The sequence below is a fragment of the Aegilops tauschii genome, chromosome 4 (genome assembly GCF_002575655.3).
Source record: "Aegilops tauschii subsp. strangulata cultivar AL8/78 chromosome 4, Aet v6.0, whole genome shotgun sequence".
Taxonomy (NCBI): domain Eukaryota; kingdom Viridiplantae; phylum Streptophyta; class Magnoliopsida; order Poales; family Poaceae; genus Aegilops; species Aegilops tauschii.
In genome coordinates, this window is record NC_053038.3 from 220,678,968 (window position 1) to 220,692,799 (window position 13,832).

The 13,832-nt window shown below is 39.8% G+C and overlaps 3 long non-coding RNA genes across 4 annotated transcripts; all 3 read right to left on the bottom strand.

The window, feature by feature from the left end:
• Positions 1 to 391: 391 nt before the first annotated feature.
• Positions 392 to 1,203, bottom strand: LOC120962472 (uncharacterized). The gene is made up of 3 exons (XR_005753226.3): positions 772 to 1,203; positions 602 to 677; positions 392 to 511 (listed from the first exon to the last, which is right to left on the bottom strand). It is a non-coding gene; the product is annotated as an uncharacterized lncRNA (long non-coding RNA).
• A 102-nt stretch (positions 1,204 to 1,305) lies between these two features.
• On the bottom strand, positions 1,306 to 2,353 carry LOC120962473 (uncharacterized). Of its 2 annotated transcripts, XR_012182811.1 has the most exons (4): positions 2,227 to 2,353; positions 1,952 to 2,155; positions 1,573 to 1,868; positions 1,306 to 1,485 (listed from the first exon to the last, which is right to left on the bottom strand). It is a non-coding gene; the product is annotated as an uncharacterized lncRNA (long non-coding RNA). The 2 variants fall into 2 exon arrangements; XR_012182810.1 differs by having other exon boundaries at positions 1,306 to 1,868.
• A 102-nt stretch (positions 2,354 to 2,455) lies between these two features.
• On the bottom strand, positions 2,456 to 3,179 carry LOC141021495 (uncharacterized). The gene is made up of 3 exons (XR_012182812.1): positions 2,907 to 3,179; positions 2,691 to 2,839; positions 2,456 to 2,609 (listed from the first exon to the last, which is right to left on the bottom strand). It is a non-coding gene; the product is annotated as an uncharacterized lncRNA (long non-coding RNA).
• Positions 3,180 to 13,832: the final 10,653 nt, after the last annotated feature.

Genomic DNA, 13,832 nt, shown 5'->3' on the forward strand with positions numbered 1-13,832 from the left:
TCATTTCCACAGTATTGTCATGTCTGAACCCACAAACATCGAATTTGAAAGCAATCCATCATCTCTTATAATTGGCAGTCCTAAAAAATGTATATCATGGCAAGCTCCAAAAGTTTACTACATATATATAAGTGATATTTTAAGTACAAACCAAAATCCAGTATTAATTTCTCAAAGGTAAAAAAATCCAGCTCTACATGCTCATTGTCTCCCTGCTCATTCCCTATTAACCGTTGGCTGCAAGAAATCTCTCTGGCAAATCACCTTCCACTGATTGAGCTCCCTACAGAAGCATATTGGTAGGAAAACAAGGTTAGCATATTGGAATTAGATATTTGAGTCATTTGACATTTCGAGATGAATTGATACTATTTGACATACCAGTTTTACTTTGGATTTTCCTAATACAATTGATGAATTCCAGTACACCAGTAGGCATGTTATCTTCACATTCATTGTCCTTGAATGTTAGCACTTGGCCCAAAATTAGTTTTCTGAGTTCATATCCATCCTATTTATTCATTTTTTTGTAAAAGAATGACATCAGCATCAGATGTATAATAATCATAGAAGCACATATCTATACGGTTGCAATATTTACCTTTAAAAATGGCAAATGTGGTCTTTCGTCTTCCCATGTGGACATGAATAGGGGAACAAGATAACCAGACAATTCCCTTATATAGGAATATAAATACACTTTATTAATATTTTCTACATACTCAAATCAACAAATAATCAGTATCTAGTATTCATCTTATGAAAAAATACCTGTTGTAAACTGGAATATCATCTAGGATTTTATGTTGCCATAGGCGAATATCCTCGTTCCATCTAGACCCAGGGCATGCTTTTGACATTGCTTTTTGTAAGTGTTCGGAAATCCATATAATTTTTTTCATATATTTTGCGAGTGGGTTGTATCGGTACATTGGATTAATAGGAGTAGGGTCCAAAATGTACACTATTCTGGTATCTTGGTCCAATGTGAATAGAATGAATTCATCCATGGTTTGTACTGGAATATGGATCTGAAATAGGCTACATATTAGATGCAATATATTTTTTTTGCTATAAAGTATATAAAAGTGCTCTTACCGATTTAAATATTGAAACATTGATACCAGACCAACTACGAACAAAATTTGCTAGTTGCTCCACATCTAACTTTTTATGGTAATCTGGGTGCCTTCCATAATCAGTAGTCATCTAATATATAAAATAATTGGTTAAAAAATGATAAAAAAATCATTATATAAAAAAGTATATAATGAATATAAAAACATACCCAAATTTCATGTCCAGATAATGCTTTGCTATCAATTGCTTTTTTTTGTGTCGTTTGGATGTCATCCAACATAATCTTCCGTACGATCAAATTAAAGCAATCTCGGTCCATGGGTAAATCATCCTTTAGCATTCCTTGTAGTTTTTTTTAGAGACAAGCTAATTGGATATGGTTTTGAACTATGGATCCATACTTTCCTGATCATGATACAAAGTAAGAAAATAAACCATTAAGAAAACAAGTAACATACTTTACAATTGCAATACTAATTTAAAATGACTTACTCTAAAATCTCGGTGTAATTGATTGATTTAATGAAGCTACAGAGTCCAGCTGTTAACTCATGTAAGGTCATATTAGAAAGAACTGATATTAGTGATCTGTATTTATTTTCAACAGATAATGGTAATTTTTGTTTTGTTTTTTTTTAATCATCTAAACTTTCCAATATTTGAACATCATCAGGATCTCCCTTGGTGTCATCGTCACTTTCTTCAACGATTGTAGTCATTGCTGCAGTGTTTGTTTTCCAACATAATAGTATGCTAGCTAACTTAAACCTGAAAGAAGTAATCATTTCCTGTGCAACACGAACAATTATTAGTAAATTAAAAAGAAAACCAAATACCTTTTATTATTAAAAAAACAAAAAAGGATATATACCTGTGTAATTGGGTAGGATAGTGCACATCCGGTGAAATATTCCATAAATTTAACCATAAATAAACCACATGAAGAACTATATTTTTGAATTGCCTTTTGTAATTGTTCTGTGATCTTCCATTCAGTAAGATCAATGTCTTTCCAATCGTCGCTTACCAAATTTTGACTTTTAAGAAGGTCCAAATGAAATTGTATTCCTCGTAGCTAAAAAAAATAGTGGTAAGAAGAAATGATACACATCAGCGAAGTATATTAAAAATTGTGATGTAACTAACCGTATTAGCGAGATCATCTCTGTCAGAATTCCAGCATAATGAGTCTAGTACTTGAACTTCACGTTTTTTTGTATTCACAACAGCTAGATACCAATGTGTGTTGCTGGCATTTATTGGAAGTTTAATCTGTAATAAAGATAATTAGGAAAATAGTACATGAAAATGTATGAAACCTAGAACATGTAAATTATGAATATGGATATTACCATGTCATGCTGCATATATTTGAGGACAGTCTCTGTCATGAAGGCACTATCTTCTTGTATTCCAAGGGTGTCATATCGTTTAAATAGTGAGGTAACAAATGGACTCTCAAAATATACTTTATTATCATTCTGGAGATGTATTTGGTCCTTTATACAACATACATATGCATTGATCACCTATAATTAAGAATTTAAAAATACATTACTAACTGATATTACTGATTAGAAACTTTTTCCTGTTTGAGTAAGGGTACTTACATCATCATTTACCCACTCTTTTTTATCTAGCAGGCACATCAACTGATGTTGCAAGACAGAACTTCCATCTATCTGAACCAGCAATTCTTTTCTCAAAGATGATTCTATTGCTATATGAGCACATAGATCATGGTCGGTCAATGTATAGTCTGCAGAAAATCTAATAATTTAAGAATATATTGTATACGAAGCACACATAATAAATTAAACAAATACCTTGTGGGAGATAATCATAAACTTTGATCTCTTTATGTGAATCTGGTTCCTTAACATCATGTAATGGAAAAACAGGAGATATTGTCGATCTAGGTGATGATAATGTATCATGATTCATCTGATTATCTGATTCCGGCACAATTGATTCAAAACACTCTGAACCTGGAGAAGATGTTGACATAGTTGGTGACCTAGGTGATGGCTCCAGAACACCTGATTCGGAAATTTTTGCCTTTTTGGAAGGTCGGTTATCAAAATCCTCTACAATGTTCACTTGAGCAATGTCATCTAATTTCTGCAGTCACAACAAAAATAAAATGTAAACCTCCAACTGTTAGTACATCATAGTGAGTTTACAGTTGGGATGTTATTGCATAAACTGGATTTATCCAAGCTCAGAGAACCATGATATGCATCATGTGGCAGTACCATTGTTTAAAGGAGACAATATTATTTTTTGCTACTAATGTCGGTTCCATCAGCCTAATATTATTGCTCCAGTTTATACATGAAGCCCCATTGTTTAGTGTAGATGGCAGTTTGTATGTGTTTTAGAAAGCAAGAGCTCCAGCTTATTTTTCAGCATTTTACTCTGAAGTTAAAATATTGCTTTTGAGGAACATGCACAATCTTGTATATCATGTGGAATGCTCAACCGTCGTCACTGCACATACTAAAGCAAAGCAACTAATGTGTCTCTTCCTGATCTTTGCCTCTTTGGACAGGGGATCGTTACAACTGTCAGATCTCTCGATAATAGGCTGCCCGGTGTGATGCAAATACTGGCAATATGTGTACTTCTTACTCAACTATTTGAATTAACAAGCATGTCAGTATTTTTCTCCTCATATTCTATTTTTCTTTTCATTGTTGAAGGACCAGAGCTGCACCACCAATGCAAAACCCATGATGAACTAGACAGCAGCAGAAAATGGAAGCCCCCTGATGAACCAGACACAAGTAGCAGACGGAAGCCCCCTGATGAACCAAATTGAACCTATAAATCATGAAATTCACAAGAGGAAAGCTACAAGATATTCTTATGCCTCTCCAGAAGGAGTATTAAACCTACTACCACTCTTATGTTCAGGAGGATCTTGTGATAAGATGCTTCTCTTTTTTTTCTTTCATTACAAAGCTAGTTAGTTCTGGCCTTTCAAATCTTGAGATGTCCAATATTCTAATGCCTGTACAGTAGAGCGTTATCTCAGTTTTGATAGCAAGATTAATTAGATTGGTGTCTTTCAGTTATAATGCTAATGAAAAGAATGCATCCACTTTCTGAATATGCATCTGCCTTTGCTTTAATCTTCCCTGATCCTTGTTTGATTTGAGATTGTACTGACTAATTAGGCTTGTTTATCTGTCAGTGTTTCTAGCTGGGTTGAACGAGTGTAAATGTTAGCAGAGATGAGATCACCTAACATGGTGTTGCTACATAGCTAACGGCTCAAGACCAACATCACTGAATTATTTTTCATGAAAGAAAAACATCACTAATTTACTGAATCATTTGTCCTGAAAGAAGAACATCACTTGGCCTGAAAGAAGAACATGCCTGATTAACTAACTGACTGAATTTACTTGAGCACACTTGCTGCCGCTGCTCTAAAAAGGCCTCTAGTCAACATATTAACATCATGGGCAATGTTTCTGAATGGCTCAAAATATTCACTGTCAAATTTTTCAGTATACTGTCAACTGAAAATAACTGCCTGAAGCTGACACTCTTTTTCAGTTTTGACGATAGAAACAACATCTAAAACAGGGAATTGCATCCAATCAATATCAAGGGGATATATACCTCTGTTGTAGCCGCCGGCAGCGACATTGGATGGTTGGACGGACGTTCTTGTTCCTCCGGCGAACTCTGCGCTTCTTCCTCCGGCGAACTCGGCGGCGACATGGATGCTTCGACGAAGATTGCAATTTCGACGGGATTTGATTTGATGTGATGGAGCTTCTGGTCCGAGGACCCTTCCTTCTTATAGTAGGCAACTCAAATCCGGCTCGGGAAATCCATTGATTGGTGTTGGAGAAGAACACGTATTTGCTGTTGGAGAAGAACACAAAGTCCAATCACGACACGGGAGCAGCAACTCTGCCGTCGCTGGAAGCTTGCGACGCCCTGGGCAGAGAGAGAACATGGGAAGGAAGATTTGTGCTAGTACAAATGCCCGTGCTGGATAAATATGAAGATTCAGAGAGGGAACATGGGAAGGAAGCAGAGAGAGACTGCGGGATAGGGGCTTCCTACCGGCGTCATGGAGGAACTCCGGTGAGGCTCGACGTGCTGCGGGTTGGACGGGAGGACAGCAGCCGCGCCGCCGTCACACCAAGGCTAGGTTCGCGCGCTGCGTCGAGCTCCGCCTCCCCCCAGCGTGCAGCCGCTCGCGGGCGCACGCGAAACCACAACGGCCATGGCTGATGGCCTTCAGGTCGCCGCGGAGCTTGGCCTTCAGGTCGCCGCGGAGCTCCTCATGTCGCCTCCTGTCGCCGCTCGCCTCCGTTCGTCGGAGCCCGCCTCCCGTGTACGCGCACTCCTCCCACTCTCTCCCCCCACGCATCAGCATCTGTCGCCCCCTTCGCCTTATCCATCCTTGTGCGGCAAAGGAAACAGATCATGTTGCCGCACATCCCATCGAACGGAAAGAAAGGGCAGCCAGCCCAGCTGGTTCCGTCCCGTCGATAGTAACGCAGGGCGCGAGTTCGATCCCCGCACTCCTCAATTTATTTTTCCTTGCGGACGAAGGGTGCTGGATCGAAACGTTTTTTTGCCTAAACAAACATACTTCATGGAGTGCGGGTCAAATAGCAAAAAACACAAGGACTATTCTGCAAAAATGCCGCGACGGTGAACCTGACAAAGTCAATCCGTGCTTTATTATTAGGGAGAGATAGTAGCTATTTGGTTTAGTGCTACACTAGTTCAGTTTATCAGCAATCTAGTGTTATAGCAATAGTTCTAGCAGTATTTAGTCTGTTCTAGACCTGTTTATTATTTTTCTATCGAGTACAATGTATGTATTCCAGAATTCATCAAAGATGTAATATATCTCCATGTTTCTTACATGTTGAGAATAATTACATCTATTATTTGCAATTGAGATTTTCTTTTATCTCTTGCAAAGATAAATTCAGTACCTCTACACTACTTATTTGCGATTGAGAATTTTCTTCTCTCGCAAAACAGTCTCATTGCAATTGAGATTAATTTTCTCTCGCAAAATATTAATTCACCCTGCTGAATTATCTTGCAACTTGATACAAGATCATCTCATTTAATTTGAGGTTTATACAAGTCAAGTTTTTCACTTGAGCATCAAGTTTGCAACATCATTATTATTCACTATATTAGTAGTGTTTTTCTGTTGAGTACCATATGTATTCCAGAATCTATCTATGATGTAATATATTTCCATGTTCTACATGTTGAAATTATACATCCACTATTTGCACTTGAGATTTATTTTAATTTCTTGCAAATACAAATCAATTCATCTTAAGCCTTTTTGGCTTAATACGAGCAAGAATTGATATGCAAAATTCTTAGTGATTTCTTTAAATTGATGCTTGAGATCACAAGGTAGTGATGTAGATCTACTGCCTACGTAGATTATCAATGACTACTGTTAAAGCCTACATTTTGTCATTTCGACATTATGATTGCTTTACAACTCTCCCACACATTTTACTAAGTCATGACATAAGGCATTAGGAATGAGTATCTACTGATTTCATCAGATTATACTCCCTAGTGCTGCGAGATCTAATCCATTTTGGAGATTATCTTCAAGGTGTCATACTTAGCAATTTGAGATTCACATTAATGGTTTCAAGATAACTTCTTGAAATACCCATTGATTTTGCTAAGTTCATTACAACATCAACCATGATGGTTTTTAATTTACTTCTTGTAAATTAATTGCCTCTGGCTTGCCCCTATAAGTAATCGATGGCTAACAATTTGACGCTCTTGCCCTCAATGGCCACAACTTACTTAAGCAGGCCATGGATACCAAGATCAGTCTTGCATCCCATGGGATAGCGCGTGCAACCCAAGCCACGCCACCGGGACGCAAAGGACCTCAAGGGTAATGGTTTGAAACTCACTTCAAACCCTGAACCTGACACCATCAAGTTGTCACGAGACCCTATGAGCATGGAGAGCATGATGGTTGAATATGCATCAACCGGCATGTTTGGAGACTATACATTTAGTCCCTTAGTCTCCTTAGTGATCTATTTATTTATGTTCATTTCTGATGATCTAATAAGAACATGATTATTGTTGTCATCATATATTGTATATCACAATATATTGTATCAGCACTTTGTTACAAATACATTTGTATGTATTCTATATATCTGACAGTAATTTTCATATTGAAAATCTTCATGTCTATATATAGATTTCTACGGGGGTCAATCTGATGAAAGATGATTTGTGCCATGTGGACATATGCACCACGAACTCTATACTCAGGGAAGTGAAATGTTTCCACTCTCGTTGAGAGAAAAGAGATTTTCTAAAATCGTTAGATGCGATGAGGTATTTGTTGGCTCAACTCGAGTCATATTTACTGTCCCTATGGGTACTTGAGTAACGTCGGGATGTTTTATTGCTTCCCACGTTTAACTCGTACCCTACTAAGCTATAGAGATATCTGTCAAAATGGTTTCCATAGCGAAACTTATGCTGGCAAGAAAGAGGAATACATTCTCTTTACCATATGCAACGGATATGGCAAGCACATTCTCTATGTATCATCTGGATTGTACTACACATACTTCAAAACCCGTAGCACATGTTGCGCCCAAGATAGTTTTCCAAAATGTCTTGTACATGAAAAACTTGGCATACTCGCCTTGGTCATCGAGACACTGGGTTGAAACTGGAACTCTGAGCAATTCCAATAGTTTATGATTATTATGATGATAAATTCAAACAATATTTGGATTTTGTGTGCACTACATGTGACAAAGGGAAGCTAATTTTAAGGCTCACGCACCTTAAAGTCTACGATGAACCACTCAGACTCCTTGAATGCATCAAGTTGAGGTAAGTGCTTCTTTCCATCCATTGACTAGACTATTCATGTGTTCCATGGTTCTAAAAGACACATCTATATGATGGTCTCAAGTGTGGTTTATCCACACGAAACCATTGACTCATTATCCTGACATCGATTTCAAGCAAATCGAATGGATAACATTGCAGAATTCTTCTTGAGTGCCTTCCTATGGCCCTCGGATTGAAGTTTAGCAATTTGTCCTAATGTCTAGACTCAAAATGGTTTGGTAGAATCCTTTATCCAAAGAGTTAAGCTCATTGCATTATCTTTACTTGGAATTGCAACTTACCAACTTTACATTGGAGTCATGCAATTTTACACGCTCATGACCAAACTGCATAATATTATTCCCCTCTATCTTTGATACGTGGAAATCTACCAAGTATTTCCTATCTGTGGTAATTCGGTTACACACCGATATCATCACCCCGACATACATCATTGGCCCCTCAACATATAGTTGGGATCTATATGAGGAATAACTGTATTACCGTCAATACCTCAAGCCCCTCACATGGGGAGTTATTCAAGGCCGGTATGTTGATTCAATGAGGAATATTTCCAGGCATTAGGGGGAGAATTCAAGTACCATAAAGAATGCCAGGAAATTAGTGGAATGTTCAACACATTTCTGCCTCATATCCACGTACTCAAAGAGCTAAACCATGCGTTTAGAAGATTTGCAACATATTGCAAATAACCTGCCAGATTCATTTACTGACTATAAAGGTGTCACACAATCCTATAATCCTGCAAAAGTACGCCTGAAAGAGTGGAGGTACCAACAAAATCCACTCCACTCCCCGTTCAAAGCAACAAGGGGAGATGTATGGTAGAAGTACACCAGGATTCAGCTTCTCGCAAGCAAGGATATCAAGGCCTGTGAATCAGTAAATGCAAGTCAACTTCATGTTGGCAGAGACCTAATGGGTAGTATACACCCAGTGGACGGGAAACCTCCACCAACTCAGGTCATAGTGCACACAATGACCGGGACATTGGAATACCCAACTCAATCGCATTGGGAAATCGCGAGCAGTCACCATGGGTAACAATATTTCCATCAACTATATATTGATATATAGATTCTGGAGAATCATATAACCGGAAGTCTGCAATTGTTGACATACATTTCTCAACTAGATTGCAAAAACCTTTCAAATGATTCAGATCCAAAGACCATGGCCATGGCAAAGTGTGAACAACACTCGGACTGAACTCAAGCAAAGGGTATAATCTAGGTAGAAATGATCTTGCTTAATAATGGGAAGGTATTCATAAGCAATACCTACACCAGTTTTCTTCTGGAAACAGAATTGAGAACAGCGAGGTGGTGAAACAAAGAGCAAGTAATGTAGCACAAGGGTTTACGCAAATACCTAACTTATATCATTGGCAGTACAAAATCATCTATCTCTGCGGTTGATAGATGTAGTGATCACATATCCATGTGGCTCACTAGATTCAGATATATATGATTGATTTCCAATGGAATCTCAATTCTGAATCGAAATACAAAATGCAACATACATTGTGTAAAAATCAGTAGTCACCATATGACTTATTGTTGTCGGTACATTTGGTACACCCGACTTAGTGAGTCCCTTTCCACAAGGATTACTGAAAGTGTGTTATATCGACTAGAGGGGGAGTGAATAGGCGATTTTTATGAATTCTTCACTGAGGAATTTGCCAGTGAGGAAAATCCTTAGTGAAGAACTACTTGCAGCGGAATAAGTACTCGAAAGTATGCATAGCAGAACACAAGCATGGTCATCATGATGAAATGAAGACAAGCATAGAGTACAGAAGCGTAAACACAGGATAGCATAGGATGAAGACAAACAGACTGAAGAAATTGAACTGAGGAAATTGAGAAAGTCTTCAGTCAAAGTCTTCAAACACAGATATGAACAAGTGCACAACACAGTTATGAGGAAATGAAAGAGTTGAGGAAATAGAACCAGTAGGCTTGGTGAAGACAATGATTTGGTAGACCAGTTCCAACTGTTGTCTCAGTTGTACGTCTGGTTGGAGCGGCTAGGTATTTAAACCTGAGGCCACACATTCCCGGACACACAGTCCTCACCGTATTCTCCTTGAGCTAAGGTCACGCAGACCTCACCCAATCACTCATGGTAAGTCTTCAGGTGACTTCCAAACCTTCACAGACTCGGTCACTCGGCGATCCACAATTTCCTCTTGGATGCTCTAGACCATGACGCCTAACCGTCTGGAAGTAGCACAGTCTTCAAAGGTAACAAGCGTCGGATCCACGCAGGATCAATCTCTTCAGTGATGCTCAATCACTTGGGGTTGGTAGGTGTTTGGGTTTGGGTTTTCCTCACTTGATGATTTTCGCTCAAAGTCCTCGGAGGATGGGATGCTCTCAATGACAAGTGTCTGTTTCTCTCGGAGCAGCCAACCAGCTAGTGGTTGTAGGGGCGGCTATTTATAGCCTAGGGAGCAGCCCGGCATGATAAGACATAAATGCCCTTAAATGATATGACCGTTAGGTGGGTAGATATTTTGGGACAGCTGGCGTATAGCACAGCAACGGTCGGAAATTTGAGTATCAAATTCCTCAGGGCTATCATGTTCCTCACTGTGTAGGCAATCCGCACTGGCGAATTCCTAACTCCTCAGTCAGAACAAATTCCTCAGAGACCAGAAGAACTTCGTCTCTGTCACTGAAGAATATGACTGAACTGTATGAGATTTCCAATGTCTTCACTCGAAGGGATTGGTAGGTGTAGGATTTTGAGTTGAGCATCACATGGAAATTTTTCCTTAGTATTTCCTCGACCCCCTTTAACAGTACGGTGTTTCCTATGACTCAAGAAAGAGAAAATGAAACTACAAAAACCAAAGTCTTCACGCTTCATGTTCCTCAAATGAATACCAAGTCTTCAAGGTCACACCAATTTCTTCACTTTCAAAGTCTTCAGAAAGTCTTCAGAAATCCAAAGTCTTCAGTCGAAGAACTTCATTTTTAGGGGTAGACTTTCACTGTAAATATCAAACTCCTCATAGACTTATAGACCTGTGTACACTCATAAACACATTAGTCCCTTAACCTATAAGTCTTCAATACACCAAAATCACTAAGGGGCACTAGATGCACTTACAATCTCCCCCTTTTTGGTGATTGATGACAATATAGGTTAAGTTTTCAACGGGGATAAAAATATGAAGGGTAAATACTGATATTGAGGAATTTGATTGCAAGATATAGAAGAACTCCCCCTGGTGATGTGCATAGTGAGGAATTTGCTTTTGAAGCACTGCACACTTGAAGAGTTGAATCATGGAGATCTCCCCCTATATCTTGTAATTCATACACGCATTTGACATAATATATGAAGAATTTGAAATGCATGATGAAATATGGTGACTGATGTAATTCAGCATGCGTGCAATGACATTAACGAGGAATAAGCATGCAGAAGAAACAGCAAAAGTATCAGGCCACCATAGAGTTTAAGTTTACAACTCGATCCAACAAAGTCATCAGAAGAACGAGAGTTGTAACTTAGAGAAAAAAACGCCCATATAATAGACCCACTTGAAGACTAACTCAAATTTCTCCCCCTTTGTCATCGAATGACCAAAAGGTTCGAAAATGAGGACTAACGCCCCTGAAGAATATCAAGTTGATGAAGGAGCATCACCGTTGTCGGGGTCGTTTGTTGTAGTAGGGCCTGCCGCAGTGTCGTCCAAATCTTCATGTTCATCAGTGTCACGTGATGAAGAATAGGAGCTGGCCACCAAGGAAGGAACTTTGACCTTCTTGTACTTCTTCGGAGGAGGTGCAGCCCAGTCAAGATCTTCCTTGAGATCCATTTTCTTCCGATCTTCTTCACCATATATGTGCGACAGAACAGCCCAGGTGCGGTTGAGGGTTTCATGAAGGTAGTAATGGTTTTTCTTCACTGCATTGTGGGTAGCAGTCATGTTGTGAAGAATTGAACCAAACTGACGTTTGACCCATTTATGATTGCGATCAACCTTCTGGTGAAGACTGAGGAGAAGCTCATGGTCAGTCATCACCTTGGGTGCTGTGCCTTGAGGATTTTGCTTGGGTGCGTTGGCGGCAGAGTCATCATTGGTGGAGTAGGATGCAGCCTTGCGAAATTGACCATCCAATGGACGAATGCCTTCATCAATTACAGCCGTAGCCTTGCCCTTTTCATCAGCTGAGGAAAATGTCCGTTTGAGGACTTCAATCGGGGGCAAGTAGCTGCAATGGTTCAGTGTATCAGCTTTGTAGTTGAGTGAAGACCTTGTTCTGATGAATCTCATAATCCACGGTGCATAAGGCTTCAACTCAAATGGGGACATTGCGACATTTGCCAGAGTCCTCATGAAGAAATCATGGAAGTTGACAGGAACGCCATGAATGATATTGAAAAGCAGATTCTTCATGATGCCAACGACTTCTTCTTCATTCGAGTCGTGGCCCTTGATAGGACTCAATGTCTTCGTCAGAATGCGATGGACAGTCCGAGGCACATACAGCAATTCCTTCACAAGGAATTTTGTTCTCGGGGCCTGACCTGGCTTCAAAGGCTTCATCAGCACTTGCATATAGTGATCGGTAAGCTCAGGTTCATTGTAGACGCAACAAGCACCTTCAAGGGGCGGACTGAGAGGCAAAGCACGAAGCAATTCAGTAGCTGGTGCTTTGTAGTGAGTGTTTTCAGACATCCAGTCCAGCACCCATGAATTCATGTCTTCAGAGTTGCCGGTGATGTGCAGAGTTGCATAAAATTGAAGAATTAGCTCTTCATTCCAATCACATATGTCAGTGCAGAAATTTAACAGTCCAGCATCGTAGAGAACACTGAGGACTGGCCCGAAGCATGGCAGAGATTTCATATCCATGTGAGGAATGTGCTCATGATCGAAGACTTTGTCTTTGTTGAACAGCATTGAGGAATAGAAATTTGCCTGGCTGGCAGTCCAGAAACGCCTCTTCCTTATGCGAGCAGAGTCATAAGGGTTGTAATCAGTGAAGAATATGTGCTCGTCGAAGAAATCATCAGCTTTGAATTTTTGCTTCCTTGAGAATGAATCCTTTGGCTTGGGCAGAGGAGTGTCAGTCAGTTGCATGATGACCTCAGGAATCGCAATCTCAGGTTCTTCAGGCTGAGGAATTTCTGGTTCCTCTTCAGTGGCAGCCTGGTTCTTCAAATCTTCATTTTCATTTTCTTCAGCACTAGCGGCTGGAATGTCTTCATGAGCTTCATCAGATCCCATTTGAACTGTAGTGGCTGGGGACTGAGGAATTTGCTGCAGTGGAGTGAAGAGTGGAGAATTGGGGTGCTGACTTTCCCAAAAGTCATCATTCATCACTGGTGTGGTACAGCCAATGTCCACATCTTCTTCTTCAATTTCTTCAACGCCAGCCTCTTCAGCAGTAAACTGAGGCATAGGCGAGGAAACTGTGGGGGTTGAAGGGATTTTATCCACTTCAATTTCTTCATCCATCTGCTCTGACGAAGCAGCAGAAGGATTTTCTTCATCAGATCCGCTAGGGATCACATATTTTTCATCAAAAGGGATGATTTCCTTTGATGGCATGGAGGAAACTGGAACAGCATCAATTGGATTAGCAAATGAGCTTGTCAATTTCTTCATCTTCTTCGGTGCTGAAGAATCTGAAGGAGCTGGTGCTTTCCTTTTCTTCACTGTCGCACGCTCTGCAGCCTTGGTCTTCTTCACATCTGATGCAGATGGAAGGATTGGAGTTGGTGTAGGCGCAGGAGGAGCAGAGGAATGTGGTTGATTTTCTTCAGGCACAACTGATGCAGTTGCCCTGATCTCTTCATTTTCTTCAGGCGCACCACTA